The sequence below is a fragment of the Gambusia affinis genome, linkage group LG23 (genome assembly GCF_019740435.1).
Source record: "Gambusia affinis linkage group LG23, SWU_Gaff_1.0, whole genome shotgun sequence".
NCBI classification, from domain to species: Eukaryota; Metazoa; Chordata; class Actinopteri; order Cyprinodontiformes; family Poeciliidae; genus Gambusia; species Gambusia affinis.
Genome location: NC_057890.1, coordinates 17,272,037 through 17,292,297, shown reverse-complemented (window position 1 = coordinate 17,292,297; position 20,261 = coordinate 17,272,037). Strand labels below are relative to the sequence as shown.

At 36.6% G+C, this 20,261-nt stretch overlaps 1 protein-coding gene across 6 annotated transcripts in view; it reads right to left on the bottom strand.

The window, feature by feature from the left end:
• Positions 1-19,683, bottom strand: part of shank3b (SH3 and multiple ankyrin repeat domains 3b) — a 43,559-nt gene extending 23,876 nt beyond the window's left edge. For all 6 annotated transcript variants that reach the window (XM_044108503.1, XM_044108504.1, XM_044108509.1 and 3 more), the window contains exons 1-2: positions 19,449-19,683; positions 9,741-10,110 (exon numbers count right to left, since the gene is read on the bottom strand). The gene's annotated coding sequence lies outside the window, so the exon portion shown is untranslated. The remainder of the gene's footprint in view (positions 1-9,740; positions 10,111-19,448) is intronic.
• Between the last annotated feature and the right edge of the window lie 578 nt (positions 19,684-20,261).

The following is a 20,261-nucleotide window of genomic DNA, read 5'->3' as shown; positions in this document are numbered from 1 at the left end:
AATAACTTCATCAAATAAAAAGACAAGTTAGGAAAAAACTACCAAAAAACATTGGAAACTTTGTGGGCAGAAGGGAAATGCTGTCATTTACGTTGTGACAGAGTGCTAGCTAGCACAGTTGTTACACCTGCTGTTATTTTAGTGCCACCTACCTGAGACTGATGTGAGCACATATTGTTCTTTGTGAACACAGAACAATATGTGCTGTAGTTCTGTGTCTGTGTTTGCAACTAAACGAGCCTCACCACCGGTCAGGCCTTTTTCATCCAATTATATCAAAAAATGGCACTAAGCATTGTCAAACAAATCAAATGCTTCAAAAAAACCTGTTCCCATCCTCGCCTGTGGGGGCGCTGTACCAAGAACTATTGAAGGAAACGACACAAAACCATTGAAGACGACGCTGAGCGCAACATCAGATCGGAGGAGTTCTATGATTTCTCTTTTGTCTTTGATAAAAGACTATGATCCATTTCTCCCTCTAGCGCTGGACTAGCATGTTTGTTTTGGTTGTATTTACCCAGAATGCCCTGCATTGTAGTTCACTTCCTGGCGCTGACCGCTTGGCGTTCACATGTGCATTCAAACCACGCCAGAGTTCACTTCAACTGAATCGAGACCGAGGCTCACTAGTTCACATTTTTCGAGTCTTTCTTCTTGTGGATGTTGGATTCAGTTTTTCATTCTCCTTTAGTAACTTTTCATTTTAAGATTAAAATAAGTGATGAAAGTTGGGTGAAATAATTTTCCTCTGGAGTTCTTTCAGCTCTTCAATCAGCTTTAATTATTATAGAAAACAACAATAAACAGTGTGTAGCTGAGACTTGGAACTGTTTCTATTTGAGTTTTATCCCTTAAATAAATAATAAATCTGAAAACAAGGAATCTTTTCTTAACTCTTAACATCAAATAAAGAGAGATCCCTGCATCCAGTTTTCTTTAAACTCTGTGAGATTGACCTTTACCCGAATCGAAGCGGTCTTTTCTGGGTCGTTTATCTCCACGCCCCATTTTGCGAATTTCTTCCCAACATCCTCAGGAAACTGAGTCATGCAGTTTGGGAATCAGAAGACAGAGTTTGCATTTTCCTGAGATGAAATATCAGCCGGCTCCGTGACCCCAGCAGCTCTTTAACTCATAACGATGATTGAAATTTGCAATAAAAGCCAAATCCCCAAACACATTTCAAGATGATTTTCACAGCCTGCAGAAATGAGGCGAAGGGAACCGAGCAGCTAACTGGAGTCACTAATGACCTCGACATCATTTCCTTCATCCCAACAACTTCTGACATAAAGATGTCAATACTTCACTGGTTTTACCTAAAAAATATAAAAATATCGGCTTTTTAGAAAGTTTTTGTAAAACTAAATGACCAGTTCTCGTAACCACTTGTAACATTTTTCCTCTAAATGTCAATTTCTGAATCAAATTTGATAAAAACAAATGCTAAACTTCTAGAAACGCATTTGGAAGAATGAAAGGAGTTGGTTAAGGACAACAAAACAAGCGGGGAGGAACTCCAATCAGATTATTATCAATTATAAAAAAAATCATCAGCTAATTTAGTAACCGATTAGTTGTGAATTGAAGTATACAGACTCAAAAAAGCAAATTTTCTGAAAGAATGAGACATTCAGGCAAAGCTGCACAAAACATCTACATTTAAAATAAAAAATAACATCTTTGTATGTAAATATGTTCAACCCAGAACCCTTGGAGTGACAGTTTTAGCTTCACCTGGTTCAAATTCTGTAAAAAAAACAAAAACATTTTGCCTTCCAATTATCATTCAATTAATCCAGGAATAACCAACAGATCAGCAGAAAAGCCTGAGCTTTTCACAGGTTGATGTTAGAAATATTTTTAGCTGCAGATGCAACAGATGATCAAGTGTTCACTAAAGGAACGCCGTTTAGACAATAAAACATAAATTTGAATGTGTTAATTTATCTCCGGATGGAGAGCTGTTTCAAAAAAAGATGTAAGTGGTTAAGCAGAATGTAGCAAAGTTTTTTTATGTGATTAATCAATTAATTGTCAAAATAATTGATTACTAAAATAATCCCTAGCTGCAGCTCTGTCTGTATGCATGATGTTGTACATGTTGTTATTCAAAAATTACAATCTGTTATATAAACATTTTGAATTTTAAAATTCAAAATGTTTATATTTTTGTACAGATTTAGCATAATATGTTGACTTTTTTCAGCAATCGACCTTTTTTGTATTTATATTCAGTTAACGGTTAATCATTTACTAAATTAGTTTACATTAATCAGGATTAATCTGATTGTTTCAGCAGAAAGTTTCTCCTTCCAGATATTCCAGATGTCGGTTCTGGTGTTCATTTCAGTTTCCCTACGATAAACACTGGAAGAGGAAGCTTTGCCAAAGCATTGTTCTGCTGCTTTTGTTCTGAAGTATCACAGAACCCGTGTTTATGTCCATTCTGTCCACCTCCAGCCTCGACAATTTTCTCTTTAATCATTTCAGAGCTGAAGGGTTTGATTTTCAGCCTCCACTTCTCAAAGTGCTTCACATCCTCCAATCAGAGGCTGTGAATCATCTGCTGGCATTTATAAAACCCTTCCTCCTCCTCCTCATCCTCGGCTGCTCGATCGGACCTGCAGCGTTCCAGTCAGGCATCACTGCAGCTCAGACAGATGATGGTTCCTTTTGTTTAGGCAGCAACCCCCTGACTGCCCACTGTCCAACAGAAAGCATTTGTTGTTTCCTCTTTCTGTTTATCTTCACCTGTTTTCACCATGTTGAACTGAGTCACTGCTGACTCAAACAAATCAACACAAACAGGTGAATAAAAACAAAACCATCCAATGAAATCCAGTTTTTCACTGGCAGCTTCACCTGAAAGGAGCTTTGTGACGGCTGTTCAAACACAGATCTGAGTCAGACTCCTGTTAGCCCAGAAAGGTGAACCAACGATTAATTCAGATTATGCTTCAACTCGTAGCATTTCCCTCAACTTTATGTATCTCTATGGATCAGGAGCACCCAGAAACACCTTAAAGCCTCTGGAGGGAGAGCTGAAAATAAAAAGGAAATTAGATTTAAGATGGGAAATAACAGCCAGAATCTGTGATTAGCTAATCATCAATAGCCTCAGCAATTATCTTAGAATAGCATCCGCCTCTGTAATGGCACAGCATATTACTGTAGAAATCTTTCAAACGTGGAAGCAAGCATAAACATTTGCTTGCTCACCATTCAGATCATATGTGACAGCCATTTTGAAAAATGGCTGCCGAGTCTTTTAAAGCCATTATTATCATAAAATGTTCATTTTTACGACTTGTATAAGGTTTATATCACACCTGTTTTTGACTATTGGTCGTCATGTTCATACAACGTTAAAGTAAAAATATGTACCATTTCACAGGCTTAATGGTTAGCATTAGCTCCAGCTAATATTTTATATGGACAGCGGTTTGGCAATTAATATTCTTGTTTAGTCAAGAATATTAATTGCCAAATTAATTGAATATTAATTAGATCAGTGGTTAGTTTGGTTAGCTCGTTTTAGTACAAACAGTTATTCTCAATTACAACTTTGGTGGCCACCATGAAAAGAAGATCAAGAAAAAATTTATAGCATTTAAGATTTTACACCAAACACATTCATCTGATTGTTTATGTTAGTGCAAACAGAAATTCTCTATTACGACCATAATCGCCGCCAGATAAGGGAAACAAGATCAAGATCATCTTCACATATGGCCGCCATCTTCGATTTTTAAATTTTTAGAATTTGTTGTTTCTGTCCACTTGAGGTAAAGTTTAAATATTTTTGACAAACAGGAACGATCTAGAGTCAGCACACAGGTTCAGTTTTTACAGCCGGAAGCTAGCAATCAGGACTCAGACCTGAACATTCAGAGCCACATAAAGACGGTTACAAAGTCAGCCTTCTATCACATTAAAGACTTTCTGTTGCTGCATCAACCTTTCAAACCTTTCAGGTTCTGGTTCTAGGAACCAAACATGGAGAAGCAGCATTCAGCTTCTATGCACCACAAATCTGGAGCAAACTTTCAGAAAACTACAAAACTGCCAAAACACTGAGTTCCTTTAAATCTAAACTAAAACCCTGGTTTGAGCTGCCTTTGATTAGAGGTAACTAGAACATTTATCAACATATTTGCTGATGATTTTTATTATGTCTCGACAAAATGTAATGTTGAATGCTTGTTTCAAAGCTCTGTGAACTGCCGCGTTGTTGTAATGCGCTCTACAAATTCGACGCAAATAATTTTAAAAACGTGACGCAAACATCTCATAAAAACTCTTTTTTTTTTACTGCAATAGGAAAATCCAAATTAATGAGTGAAATTACAGTATGTTTTGTTACATTTTTATAGATATTTTGTGGAAATTGTATTTGTAGCTTTTTGTTTTCAGGACTGAATGACGTAAATCTTCAGAGCTGCAGAATTTTAACCAACAGAAGCTGAAAGAGAAAGAAGCGCAGCTTCTCTTCTCCTTTTTCTTCTATTTTCTGCTCTCATTAGCTCTTCTATTCAAGCCCTTTCCTGCGGGCTTCAGACCCAGTCGATGGTTTCAGCGTTTTATGCAGAAGCTGCAGCTTCTTTCATCCTTACTCCTGCTGCTGTAACTGTGAATGGGTCCTCCAGGTACCACTCAGTGGGAGCAGAAGCACAGCGGTTCTTTCCCTGCACTCATCTCTGCAGAGCGCTTCGTTACATAATGTCTCCTCAGACCTTCACCGTTCCTTCGGGAGCGAGAGGATCCAGGAATTTTCAGAGCTTCAGATGGTTGTTCTGGGAATGAAAGGTGAAATTCTTTGAGGATTAGATCAGCGGGAGGCTCGGTCCTGAAATAACTCGGGGTCGCCATTGATCATTTCCAGCTTTTGTCCTGGGCAGAGCCGCTGTCCTCCCACACAGCCTGAACAATGCAGCAGCTACGCTCTACAGCTGGATGTGGCTCCGTGGGGCTGAGAGGATGTTTCAACTGTCTGTCACACAGTTTGGAAGAATAAAAGTCAAAAATATGAGAGCAGATTACTTCCTTTTGTTTTATAATAATTCAAATCTCAAGTTCCTGTCCATGTCCTGCTGCCAAAATCACAGATTTGTCTTAAAATTGTATGTATCAGCCAGAAGAATCCTCCAAATGTGGAAACAAGAATAAAAGCTACTGATTTTCAAAATGGCTTTTTTAAAGCAACTATTGACATAAAATGTTACTTTCACAACTTTTCATATTGTCACATCATATGTTTTTAACTTTGGTCATCATATTCAGACAACTTTAAAGTAATAACATGTAGCATTTCAAAGACTGAGCGACAGTCGTCTCAATGGTTAGAGTTAGCTTCTGCTAACTATTTGGTTAGCTGTGCCAACCACCAGTAATATCTACAGATATTCTCCATTACAATCATAGCGACCAGTTTTATAAATGGCCACCAGAGAAAACAAAAACAAAATCAGTTAATCTTCCAAATGGGGAAACAAGCATAAACATTAGCATTTTTTCCAAATAACTGCCGTTTTTGAGCCCTTTAAAGAAATTATTGGCATAAAATTTTACCCATTTTCACAAATTTGATTAACTTAATGTTGCATCATGTATTTTTCTTTTTAGTCATCATATCCATACAACTTTAATATTATGTGTCATCTTACAGGCTAAGCTTAATGGTTAGCATAAGCTTCTGCAATTTTTTTTAGCATTTTATTGGTTAGTGAACCTAACGTTTTAGTTATCTGTGTCCACCACTAATAATATCTACTGCTTATTTTAATGCAAACAGATATTCTAATATCTTCTTCAGAGGTTTCAAGCGTGGAAACACCCTTAATTCATGAGCAACCTAATAAAACGTGTTATAATTAAGTGCCAGTAAATTCAAGCTTTCCAAACCCAGAACTAAATAATCGTCCCTTGTCTTCGATCATTCTTTGCACACAATTTGATAAAAGAGAAATCCACCACCAACTGCTTTCACAGGGTCATAAAACATGACTGGGAGGGCTGACTGTTTCTGTACAGTAAGTGAACCCTTGTAAAGACATTTCCTCTAAGAAGTGTAAGGATTTCTGCCAAGAATAAATGTGAGAAGAAATGTCCCTCCACGTTGCTCTTGTATAATTCAGAGACAGAATGTTCCTCTTCAGTGTGAAGAGAGTCTGTGTTTCCAGCTGACAATCATCACAGTCTGGCAGTTTCACACGTCAAGCAATCAGAATAAAAAAATAAAAAGAATCGGCTTCACATCCTCAAATGCAAATGATGGGTTTTACAGGCTTTGAGTGAACGAGACAAACCCCTTCAGTCTTTGAGCTGCATCTACATTTTCCAGGAGTCTGCCTGGCATTAAAGAAACCTTATTGGGTGAAGACAATTCAACGTGTGGAATATTCCCAATTTTTGACCTAATATGCTTCCTTGAAAAGGTTAGGATAAGTCGAAGGTCTATACAAAACATGTCCATCACAATTTCTCCATAAAATAATTATTAAATAATGAGATTTTATTCTGTTCACTTTAGAATGAGTTGTTTTAGGGCCTTCAGTCACTTTAAATCCAATAATTTTCTACTGGCCACGCCTCCCCAAATGAACATTTACACTCAGACTTGAAAATAGCTGCAAACTGATGCGTAATTATACAAACATACGTTTTTGAAAAGCAGAAGTGAATCCTCCTGCACAAACAACAAGAATGTAGCAAGTAGCAAATGGTAAGTCAACAACAAAACACTTTGCCTTTTCCAGCAGCCATTGTATAGTGCACACTGTGATAAAACCAGCTGACCAAACGTGCTGGAGCTCAACTGGGGTTACTAGGTAACGGGTGGAACTCTGCTGGGGTTGCTAAGTAACAGACTGGGCTTTGCTGGAGTTGCTAGGTAACGAGGGAAGCGCCTGCTGATTTGAAACATTAAATTCAAAAGGTTTTTGAAATGGCTAAATTTTTAGACACTAAAAAACATCAATTTATTGTCAAAAATCAGCAATAACAGAAGAACAAAACGTATATAATGTGAATTCTGCATAATACATCCCCTTCAACATGGTTTTTAGAGTATCATAATAATTGGGGCCTTGTTAAGATTGTTGATGGGGGGAAAATTGGTATGTGAACTAAGCATCACTGATAACAGTTTACATATTTAACTTTTGGTACCTGTAGCAAAGATGTGGAAAAACAAACAAGAACATTTTTTTCTCCAGAAACGTATTTCAAAGACTAAACGTTTAACATTTGTACTCCAGAACCTCCCATTTCACTAAGACATAAATAGATAAAGTACACGTACTTCTTAAAATATGGAAAATACAAGAGAACTTGCCACTCCTGATCAATATTCCTCAGAAATTAATGGCTACAAGGTCATAGGTACTGGCACTAATGCTCGCCATAATTACACAGGAGCAATAATTAAGTTTAAAACTGGAACCTGACAAACAAAACCAGAACCCAAACATATTCCATCTGCATGTCTGCTGTAACAGAGCTTTCAAATGGGTGAATTATCTCCTCAGCATCTCATTAAGCTCTCTGGAGGCCTGCTAATGCATCAATTATTTGATAAGGGGGGCTGAAGCAGGTGAACATCAAAAACATGAGAAACACAGCAGAGGAATTAGATCGGACACCACTGATCTGGAGAAGACAGGAATCTCTCTCTGTACGCTCCAATGCTGAGAAACGTCTAAGAGATTTCTCCTATTACTGTTAGCAGGACACTAATACTTGTAGCACTGCTCATTTTTTTGCTCTAAATAAATGTAAAAGTTCAGTTTGGAGAATTTTCTTTTACTTTTAAATGTTCAATGTGAGATTTTTCAGGTATAATACATGATTTTATAGGGTTTTTTTTACTGATCTTTACCAGGATTAAGTACTAGCTGTAACTTTTAATCAGTTTACCACAGAAACACTGCGAGTTTACTGCTTTAAGTTGGTGAAAATGAAAGTTTTGTTGTAGTTTGAGCACATAGAGAAGGCTATGAGGCATGTATTACTCTGATAGGTTCATTTCAATACCGTTTATGACCCAAATGATCCCAGGATACAGTCATCCAGCTCTGGCATAGTTGGTGTTTTCATGCCACTGAAAAGGTTTTTCTATTCAGGTGTTTCAAGGTCTGTAACACCGTACCGAACTACGATGAAATGACTAATGCTGCAATTTTAAGGCTTTAATACACCGAAATGTTTGAAGGCTACCACATTTATTTACAAGGACAAACAACTATACAATAGACTCAATGGTGACTAAATTTAACAATAAAAATGTAAATAAAAGGAACTAAATTCAAACAAAAAACAAACAAAACAGAAGCTCTGGCTCAATCAGAAGAGTCTACAGAAACAATTAGTTACCGATTTGGGAGAAGGGCACATTTAACCTTAATTAAAAACCTAACAAACAAACAAACAGTAATTGATGAGCTTCCATTTTAGAGCCTCTTGATACCCTGAATTTAGTCCTGTGGAGGAAATTCTTGGTCCATATTATTTGCAAATAATATGGACCATTGACTGAATGATTCAATCAGACTGAATCCAGGTCTAAAGCCGCTGTACTTTTAATGTTGACTCTTGGACTTCTAGCACTTAAGACACAATTAGAATATAGAAATCAAGATTTTCTCCATTTCAAACTGTTGTTTTTTTACACATATTGAAACAACTAAACAAATATTTGTGTTACAGTAAGTAACTACCATGTCTGTGTTTTCTGTGGATCTAAATCTGATGATATTAAGCATATTTTTAATGTCCACCTAAAGACCTCGGTTTCAGTTCGGTTGAAGTGAACTCAGTTCGAATTCATATGTGAACGCCAAGCGAACTGGCGACCACTCCAAAAGCAGGAAGTGGACTACAGCGCAGGGCATTCTGGGTAAACACAACCAAAACAAACTTGCTAACCTAGCGCTAGCAGAAGAAATGGGTCCTGGTCTTTTACTGAAGACAAAAGAAAAATAAAATCTGATGTCACTCCATTTTTGTTTACATTTCATGAAGAAGGAAGTTGCACTGTTTGCATCAAAGGAAGTTTTTGTGTCATTTCCTTCAGTGGTTCTTGTTGCAGCACAGGCGAGGAAGGGAACAGGTTGTTCAATTAGTTTGGTTGCTTAAATATAGTACAGTGTGAAAGAAAACAGCAGCAGCAGAAAATGGAACAAATTTTGCAATTTTGGTCCCCAATCAATCCGAATCTACAGGACTATCAGGTGTGAAAATATCCTAAATGACTTGAAATTGGAAGTTCAATGTCTTATACAGAACCTATGAATGGAGAACTAATTGTTTGCTGGATTGTTGTGGAAATAGTTTAGACTGCAGCTGGTCTGAGGCATTTAAACCATGCTGAGGTGAGCTTAATCTTCATCAGTGCAGACAGAGTGTCTGCATTGCATAGAATGACATGTAATATAACACGGTCCTTGCTGTGACATTTGAGAAGCTCTTGTAATTTTTCAGTAGTGGTGACAAAGCTTCTGATCAAACTGCTAATGCTAATGTCACAAGAACAGAGAGATGCCGCTGATGCATAATTTGCTTAAAGCTGCAAGTCTTCCTTCTCTACTGAAGCAAGATATGCAACAGTGTGATAAAAGTATGAAATTCAACCTAACAGTTTCTTCTGTTAAAATACAAAAATCCTTTTATATCTTTTAGGAAAAATAATAAACAGATTCTTCAGAGCATGCAGATGAAACCCAGTAAGATCCACTCACCTATTGTCAGCAGTCCCATCAAACTTTTCCACAGGACTTTGCCAATTTCCACTGATCTCTTCTGGCTTGTTGCGGTTCTCAGATTCTGCCAGGTGTCTCGTTTGGTTGTGGTCCAGTCTGATGATCCAGTTTTCCAGCTTGTATTGCCTCTACTTTTCGTTATAAGTGTGGGCGTCGGAGATCTTGAGTTGATGGAGTTAAAATTTCATGAATACTTCTTTAATACTAGATGAAGGAGTTCCTGTGGATGTTGTTGTTCCTCTTGGAGAATAAGGCTTTGGTAACCTTCAAGTGTTTTCTTCTGTATAATAGTTGAGAAGTAACAGGTCTCAGGGTTTCAGATTGTTTTCAGAGAGCTGCCCTGCCCATCCTGTAGAAAGGGAGGAAGAGTGGGAGGATGTGGGTGGGAAGTAATGGAGAGGAAAGCGAGGATATAGAGGAAGGGAGGAGAGGAAGAAGAATTGAAGGGTTAGAATATGAAGGGTCAGTTAAACTGCTAAAAATCTGTTTTTTTAACAAGTTTTCAAGCTGAGCTGAACTACTTTACTGAATCCTAAGGTAGTGCAGGTTTACAATGGGCTTTATTGAAATGTTGAAGTATATATACACATAATTTTTAAAATTAAAGCACCAAAGGGAGGTTATAAATTCCCATAAAGAGATGACATGGCCATGCAGTGACAGATGCACAGTAAGACACACAACAAAGAGGTATGACAGAAACAAAAGAATGAAGAAAGATTAAAAAAATTTGACTCAAAACTGCCAAAAGATAAACAATAAAAAACATGAAAAGATTCAGAACAAAAGAGACACAATGGCAATCAAGAGATTCCAACAAATTAACATGGATGGATGGTTGCTTCAAAAAGACAAATAACCACAGAACTACACCAAAACCTATCTGCTAAAGGGATCAACATGATATCCATACACACAATATGTTTGGTTTTACCATTAAACATATTGACACACACTTTAACAGATTAAAAAAAAATTTCATTTACTTTTAGTTTAATAGATGGACTGTTGTATAGATGGATGAATATTTGAAATAATTTGTGGCTGTCAAGTTAGACAGATTATTCATGTTTGGATGTGAATAAAATGCATGAATTTATTTATTATTCTGCTTAAACATTTACCTGCTAATGAGGCTAGAGATTGAAATTAGGTAGCTGGTGTCTTATATATTTACACGTAACTGTTCTTTAATATATTGTTCCATTTTTAAAAACAAACTTAAACTTTCTTGGAAGAATGGTAAAAAGAAAGTACATCCAAGTAGATTTCACAATGTCATTATTAATTAAGAAGTTGCTAAACATTGAAACTATGGCTGCACAAAATTTGAAAATATAGGGATGATTTCCATTGCAATATCTGCCTATTTTCTTCTTTCCTCTCTTCCTAATCTGTGCTTCCATCACTCCATGACCTTCAGCATTTTGGGTAATGTCATTTGTGACTGATGTCTACAACTGACTAAATATTATACTAGCATGAAAGATACTTATAACATCTAGAATATATTAGTCGTCAATTACTGCACTGAAAAAAGTCCTTCGTTATTTAAATTTTGAACAAGTTGATATTGCGATGATTATATATAAGCTAAAACAATCCCAAAACACTAAATATTATGTGAAACTGTAATACTTTCTTTTTACCATGATTGTAAATAAGGATGTTTGAAAGTATATTTTAAGCTATTTATGGACAAATGAATGTTGTATTGTGCTTCTAGTTACCTCAGGAACTAAATTAAAAAATTGTGAACATATTAGAGTATACTGGAAACTCCAGAGTTTTTATAAAATCAGTTTGAAAAGAAATTCTAGAAAAATAGAATAATTATTGAGTTGCCATATTTTCTGGTTTTAACGGCTTCATGAGAAATTTTCAGTCACAACAACTTTCACAAACTGGGGCTTTCAATCTGTACTGTGAGGATTGTTTTTTTCAGTTGGTGAAATTTAAAAACTTGTTGCTTGGAATCTGCTAATTAGTGACAAACTTCTATAAAGCTGTTATATTGACCCAACAACAGCTACAGATATTCATGTCCACTCATGTTGAAGAGTAAATTATGTTGATCTTGTCTTTATCTCTTTTAAGAACAAGGAGAAATGCAACATTATACATATTAACGTCTTATATTACATGCAAATATTTAACATTTGATATTTTCAGAACTTTCCTGGGAACACAGTTTAGAGAAAGGAAATAATAACTGCCTTTGGGAAAGCATCTTAGCTTATGTTAGCATACTGACAGGCAGCTGGTTAGTCGCTAATTGCTAACAGCATGCTAACCAGCTGGTCTGTGTGGGTCTGGTTATGAAAGTAAAATGTTTCCACAGCAGCGCAGACAGCAGGAGGACATACTGGAGACAAGAAAACAACTGAATAAAAAGAACCTACTTGACAATGATTAGAAGTAGTTCCTGTGACTCTCACTTCCTATTTCCTGTCTCGGTTGCCAAGGAAACGGATGTTTGGCAGGAAAATCTGGGAAGCTGTACAGCACTGATAACAGATACACTTTGTGAGGGCCCTCACTGTCTAAAACCTGAGTTTGAATCAACAAAAATCCCTGTGATGAGATGAGGACCTGCTATTGCATATGAAATTGCAAGGTCCCCATGAGAGGGTTATACAAGAACACGCACGCACACACACACACACACGCACACACACACACACACACACACACACACACACACCAACACACACTGTTGATGTTTCTAAAATTTTTAATCCTAAGTATGATGTCAAATATAATACAAATAATACATGATATACAATGCAAATGAGCAACAGGGTCCCAGATGTGGCTAGCACCGTTAGCCTTCAGAGTTTTCTTCAGATTATTTTAGGCAGCGTTTTTTTCTGCTTCCCAACCTCTTCACTGGAAACCGCCTCCCTCTAACTGTTGCCAAGCCTGAACAGGCAGTTCTACTCATACTCATAAACCAAAAGAACAAACTTCACTCAAAGATGTTGATACAGTAATCAGTGGAGTGATCCAAGCCAAGGCTTTCGTCTTTATTGTAACAAAGGCTGATGGCTGTTTCTGAAAGACGCCAAGCAAGCCTCTATGAGTGCAACCTCTTAAATAATCACAAACAAGCAAGCAGAGTATATCAGTTGGCAAAGAAAATCCTGGTTGAGCAACTCCACATTCCTAAGGCCATAAATCTAGAGGTCCAAAAACAGCAATTAATTTAGTACATAGGGTTTCAGTAGATGAGAAATAAGGTAAAAGCATAATCTAAACGAATGAGCAAACATCTATAGTTTCATCGAACTGTTTCAACTGCAGTGGAAACTTTTCTGTCTTTGTCTCTAAAGAGCTGATATGATCAGATTATAAAGTCACAATCAGCAGTAAGAAACAAGTCAAAAGCTGCATTATCACATATTTCCAGAGCAGATTTTAATTAAAGGACATTTTAATGACAAAAAAAGTTTTGTAGTGTCAACTCTGAAAAACAGGAGGTTTTTGACAGAGTATTGTCCATGATAGACCATTTTCTTGATTCAAAAACTTTTCTAACACACCAATCTGTCTTCTTTTTTTTTTCTTTTTTGAGGTTTGACATTTTGTTTAAATTAAATGTTTCAGATCATTAAACAAAATAATCACCAAAGTTAAACTGTGTTAACTGACAGTGAGGTTTATTTTCAGATCTAGAGGCACAGCTCAATTAAAATTTTAAACGAGTTAATGTAAGGTTTCTTTTTAAAGCAACTCTAAGTCTGTTTACTTTGTTTATTTAATGAACTAAGACAGAAATTCCTGCAATGATTAAAGCATATTTCAAGACCAATTAAAGCCGCCTGCCATTTATTCTTTTGTTGTGAAAACTACTGTCTGACTTATAAACTTTGTCTGTGCAAAGATTAATCTGAATTTATTAATATATAATTTAACACCAATAATAATAAAAATACAAAATCAATTCAATATTGATGATAAGTGGCACACAATAATCATGTTAGTACATGATAATATCTTTACATGCTAACAAGAAACCGGACAACAATGGCGTCCAGGGGAAATTTCTGCTTACCAAAAAGAAAAGTCTGTTTCATATTTCTGTTATTTCTGTTTCACAAATAAAAAATTATTATTTGAAATAATTAAACACTTTGAAATACCAAAAAAAGAAACTGGATCAGGGAGGTAACAGTCAGACCAAAGAGGCAACCATGGTTCATCACATAAAAATACTTTATTATACAACATTTTGTATAAAAATGTTGTGCAAAAGTAACTACAGTCATTTTAAATTTTGTTAAACCAGCTGTCTGTCTAAGCAGTTTGAAAACAGTTAGCTTCTGTTGTGGCTAAATTCTTTCTCTGTGTCTGAGCCAAATGACTGCAGCTGCTTTAACGTCACAATCTAGATACAAAATGTGTTTTCAGTAATTTTTTTAAAAATAAGTTGTAGGGAAATTAACTTAAGATGGGTGGTAGTGCTTGGCTTTTTTAACATCTACAAATGCTAAATCTAAGACAATCAAACAGATGAAATCTTGATTAAATGTTTCTTTTCATTTCACTGATTGTATTCATGCATGAAATGAAACTTGGATTCCTGAGTGTCTCATTCGCAGCAGGAACAAACCTGTGCAGCTGCCATCAGAACACCAAACATGCATTTCATTGTTACGTGTGAACAGGATGTGTCTCTGTGCTGCCTTGTCCATCACCATGGAAACCAATGGCAGGAGCAGATAATATTTGCCGTATTCTCCCCCATCATACACACTCTGTCTTGTCAAGTTTCTCACACACAGCTGAGAAGGAAGAAACTTAGGAAAATCTGCTCGATTTCCTCAACAATCATGGTGAACGGCGACCCAAACGGTGCGACTTCACAACAATCGAGAACAAACCGACAAACCCGAGTTTACAGGAACGAGGAGTTCTGAAACACAACGCTGATCTCAGTTCATTCCTACAGACAGATACAGTCAATCGCACTAACATTTTCATCCAGATGAACACAAGAATCTTCAAAGCATCTGCTAACTTCACCTTGACTTTTACATAAAAGAGTCTCCTGGTGTTTTACGCTCAAGGACCAGATTCACTGCATGACTCAGAAATTCACTGAATTACATCAGAACAGATTGAAAAATTGAACTAATTAACCAACTAACTAACTGGCTAAAGTGGGAATAAAACAAGCTGCCAGAAATCCTTTTGAAGAAAGTACAACATTTATATAAAACATGCTAATTTTGACACGCTAAAAGCCAAAACTGCTAAACACTCTGAGCATAAAATCTCAAAACAAAGAGGATTTTTTTTTCTGCAATGTGTCAAAAAAAAAAAAAGGATTTCTAATAATTAAATGCCTGTAAAAAGTATTCACCCTCTTGGATGTTTTACCCTTTAGTTGCTTTTACAAATCAGTCATGATCAACTGCTTGACAATTTTTTTTAAATCTCTTTGTTTACACAGTGAAAATTGATTTCTACAATATAATGACAGTTAAATAAAAATATGAAACATAAAATAAGTCACTAAACAGAAAATCATTCTCTTTAAAGTGATCTGTGTCTCCAGTGAAATAAATTTTCCAGCAAGCGAATGACAGGAAATGTGAAGCTACACAGAAATGCTTTAGAGGCTCTGGTGTGGCCTATTCAAAGCCCAGATCTGCTCAGAGCTGAATACTAAATACTGACTTTATATTCACTTCACAAATATTTATGGAACCACTTATTTCAGGTGGAATGTTATTAAACTGTCAGATTTCATTTTCACATTAAAGTGTTTTTATTTGTACAATTTTGTCCAAAAAGTAAAATTTTGGTCATCCTGATCGATTTATAAAACGTCCAAGGGTGTGAATACTTTTAATAGACCTGCTGCATCACGTTGTGCATTTTTTGGATACACAAAACAATCAAAACAACCAGTTTGTCTTCAGCAATGACTTTAGAGAATAAATTGTTGCTGTCCAGAGGGAGGTTGATATTGTAATCAAGTAAAAGTAGCGATACTTAAACTTAATAAAAAAGTAAAATGTAGCCGTCCAAGAAATTCATCAGAGTCGAAAAGTATTTGGTAAAAAAAAATAAATCTACTAAAGTACTGAGTAACTATTCAAATTATAAACCATTTAATATTTAAAAAACTACATCAGACGGTCCAAAATATAAAGTTGAGTGGAAATGTTGGTATTTTAAGGACAAAAATGACAATAAGTAACAAAAAATAACAAAATCAGGCATAAATAAATGTTCCTATTCCATTTGTTCCAATAGAAAACTTATAAAACTTTAACAGAAGCTGCAGTTGTGTCTGTGTGGTGAATTTCTGGTTAAAACATGTTTGTTTTTCATTCAGTGGGTAGAAAACCAAGAAATTACTTAAGTAAGAGCAGAAATACTTCAAAATAAAGTTACTGGATTAAAAATTCTTCTAAAAGTAATTTTTTTTTTTCAAAAAAGTTACTCAAGTGACTAACTGAGTAAATGTAGGCAGTTACTATCCAACTCTGTTCCTGTCAAACCATAAGCAAGAGTCATAAAACCATTACTAAATAACCTGAAGTACATGCAGGATCATTCTGTTAAATCATTGCTTCTGTGTTCGGGTTCAGTTTCTGTTCAATAAATAATAAAGTGGAATTATTCATCCAAGGCTGGAGTTGCTTTAAATCGCAATTAATGCTGAATTTGACTGTTTTTGGTGTATTTTCTTGTAGAAGTCGTAAGTTAAATGCCTAAAAAAAAGATGCATAATGTGTTCAAAAATGTTATTTTGAAGCCAGCAGACATTGTTTTAACCCATCGGTTATGAAACTATGTTTTAGCTTCTGAGACGTTTGTTTATTTAATTTAGTTTTAATGTTTGCCGTTTGTATAAGCGATGAAAGACGATGCAGACAGCATGAACTAGTTTCAGAGTCTTCACAAACTCCCACAGCTCATCGTCTTCCTACAGAATCTAAATTTACATTCCTCCACTTAACATCCAAGTAACGTTTCAAATAAGCATGAGTCAAAACATTACTCATGGGTCAGAAATATCCTGAACTGCCACCAGCTCCTCCCTGATCTGAAATGGTGTGAATCTCCACAGTATCAGAGATTCAAGTTCAGTAAAAAAAAAAAAAGGCAGATTTGATGCCACATTGTTACATCATTGAAGTTCCTCTTCCAGCAAGTTTCCCCACAGATTTCCTGAGGATAAAATCACCAGCTGAATTTATTTACACAGTTTTAATCAAGCTGTTTTGTGAAGTGAATGAAATCCTGACCAGATGTCTGATTGCATCAAATTGGGGTTACACAGTTTTCAGAGCAAAATATTAACATTATTTAAAAATATTAAAGACCAGACAGTCTGTGTGTGTTGCTATCAAACTATGTGAGGATTAGCATCAAAACAGCAGAAAGATTAAGAAATTTAAGCTGTTAGTTTTTATACATTTGGTCTCCTGTATGAAAACATAGTCAGTGTTTCTGTTTGTTTTGGTATTTTGCTGTAAATCCAATCTAAGATAATAAAAAAGAATATAATTAAAAGAATAAAGTTGTAAAATTATGGTAATATTGTCATACAAGAATGAAGTCATAAAACTGGGAGCATAATATTAGTTCTTATATTATTTTGACTATTCTTGTTGTATTATGACTTTATTGTCAATGTCACAACTTTATTCGTGTCATTATGTCTAATCTCAAAACACTGACTTTATTCTCATTATCAGAACTTTATTCTTATTATTTCAAATTTGTCTTGGTAATACTTCTATAATACTTCGTCACACTGGTGACATCACTTAAGGTGTAACTTTTATCCTGTTTATTTCCTGTTAGCTTTTATTTTGTAGACTTGCAGAAAATGATTCCAGGAAAACTGGGGACAATAAACAAACATTAAAAGATAAAGATGAGCTGGAAAAATCACATTTCATTACTTGGTGATCATTTTAGGAATCACTAGAGCTAAAGTTAAATACACTGCTGGGATATTTTAGCCTTTTATTGGCTTTACAAATCAATCACGATCAACAAAAATGGTCTATTTTGCCAAAAAAACTACTTTTAATGCCAAGTGAAAACTGATTTCCAACAAGTAAATAAAAATATTTACATGAAATAAGTGACGGTTCCTGCAGTTTTAGCTGGACGCTGTCAGTCTGCAGTGAAGCCCCAGACTTCTCAACAACCTTTCCTGTGATTGGCTGGACATCTTCATGGTGTAACAGTGACCAGGAATACAGATTAACCAGTTAATGGTCCTTCCAGAACCAGGTGTCTTTAAAACTGCAATCAGGTGATCTCCACCAGCACCAACTGGCTGGAGCTCTGGTGAATATTTAATCACTTATTTCATGTTAGATATCTTTATTTGTGAGTTTCCACTTTGACATTGGGGAGTTTTTTTGCAAATATTTTTGGGGTTCGATGAACTTCTACATTTATGCACCCAGCATTTAATCCTGTTCTTCAGCTCAGCTTTGGTTGATTCATGTTGGCTGAAATGTTTGTATTGTTAGTTCTCCATTTTAAGCTTTAATTAATTGCTAAAATGTAGGTTTTTTTAGGAACTGACCCATTTTTCACAGATCAGATATGGAAGCTCCAAAAATGGCCATTTTTATTGAATGTTTGTCTTTCTTCATTTCAGTCTCATATTTGGAGAAGTTGGAGTTAAATTTAAATCAACTGAAAGATTAAAAGTACAAAGACGGAAATTTCTGTTCTGGTTAGAGACAAAATATGAAACCTGGAAAAAAACCAAAAACGGCAAAGATGGACAGATGAGTAAAGCGACGGATGGGATGGTGGATGGATTATTGGTTGGATGAATAAAAAAAATGGATGGATGGACGGACGGACGGATGGATGGGTGATTTTTTGGGGGTAAAACATTTGTTAATCTTCCTTGGAGCCTCTGAGTTTCTCAACGCTGGATTCGGATTTTGCATGTGAAAATGGAGCGACCCGGTTCTGACCCATCACCAGTTTAGAGCCCAGAACAGAACAGAACAGAACCAGCGTCAATCTGGACCCGGAACCAAATCAGCTAAAAAGATTCACCCCACCAAAAAAAACTTCAACTTTGGTAACAATTCTGATTCCAGACGAAATCTCGATCTTTGGCAGCAAGTTTCCAAAGTCAACCCCAGCAATTTGCCCTCCAGGGCAACAACGGGGGCAACTTCCTCTTCCTGTTTGCTTCTGTTTTATCTGAAGGGGGACAGATTGCTCCTGTAGATGTCAGTCTGAGATTACAGCCTACACACTCACTGCTGAGGTTATGTAACACACACACACACACACACACACACACACACGGGACAGTGGAGGAAACAGGAAGAAGAAATAAGAGGGAGAAAAAAGAGAAGAAGAAAAAGAAATAATGAAATAAATGATTGGGGAGGAAACTGGAAAAATGAATGAGGATGGAGGGAAAGGAAAAATGAAACCCGGAGAGTTTGGATGGAGAACAACAGAAAGAGGTGAAAAGAAATAAAAACTGAAATAAACGAAACAAAAATGAAGAGAAAGAAAACTCACAGACAAGAAGGATGAAAACGGAAAAACGTTCAGAAAATGTAGTTTTAAAGTTAGACAGCGACAGCAGGTGAGTGGCGCACACACACCAACACGCCCACACACACACACACACACACAGTGTGAGGGGAAAACATGCAGAAAGCTGCAGAGACTCACCCTGAAGATCAGCGACCAGCTCTCCATGATGGAAAAACTGAACATAAAAAAAAAACAAAACGAGAGATGGAGAGAAGAACCGAGGAGGAGGAGAAGGAGAGAAAGAGGTGATGGAGGATGGAGAAAAGAAGAGGAAGAGGAGGTGGAGTATCCGGAGACGTGGAGGGAGAGAGGAGAAGAAGAAGAAGAAGAAGTGGGAGAGGCAGGACTAGTGGAGGGCTGCTAGGTTCAGCCCACACACTGCCAGCATGACACACACTCTGTGTCTCTGCGTGTGTGTGTGCATGCGTGTGTGTGTGTGTGTGTGTGTGTGCACGTCGTCTCCCACTCCAATGCGTGGGTTAGAAAACACACCTCTCTTTTTCTCTCCCTCTTTTTTTTTGCTGTAAGCTGAAGAGAGAGAGGAGCGGAGGAGCAGTCCCATCACCATGGCAACGGTGCAACCGGGATTCAGGTTCCAGCCAGCATCAGCACCACAAACACCAGCAGCATCACCATCATCATCTTGAACCTGATCCGAAGATTTATTCGTCCAAAACTCAAAACGAAACGCTTCGGATTCAAAGATCCTTTCGGCTTCCACCAATCGGATCGCACGTGGCCGGAGTCACGTGACTCTGGGGTGTTTTCCACATGTCAACCCCCCCACAACCCCATTCTTTCTGCGCTGCAGTGATGAGGCGCCGTACTGTACAACGCCTCCATTCATGCCGCTGCCTGCAGCAGCTACAGTGTTCAGACTGAAGGAGCAAAAATTCATCAAAAAGTTCCTCTATTCCAGAAACTCAGCTCAAAGATCAAGTCGGTACATAT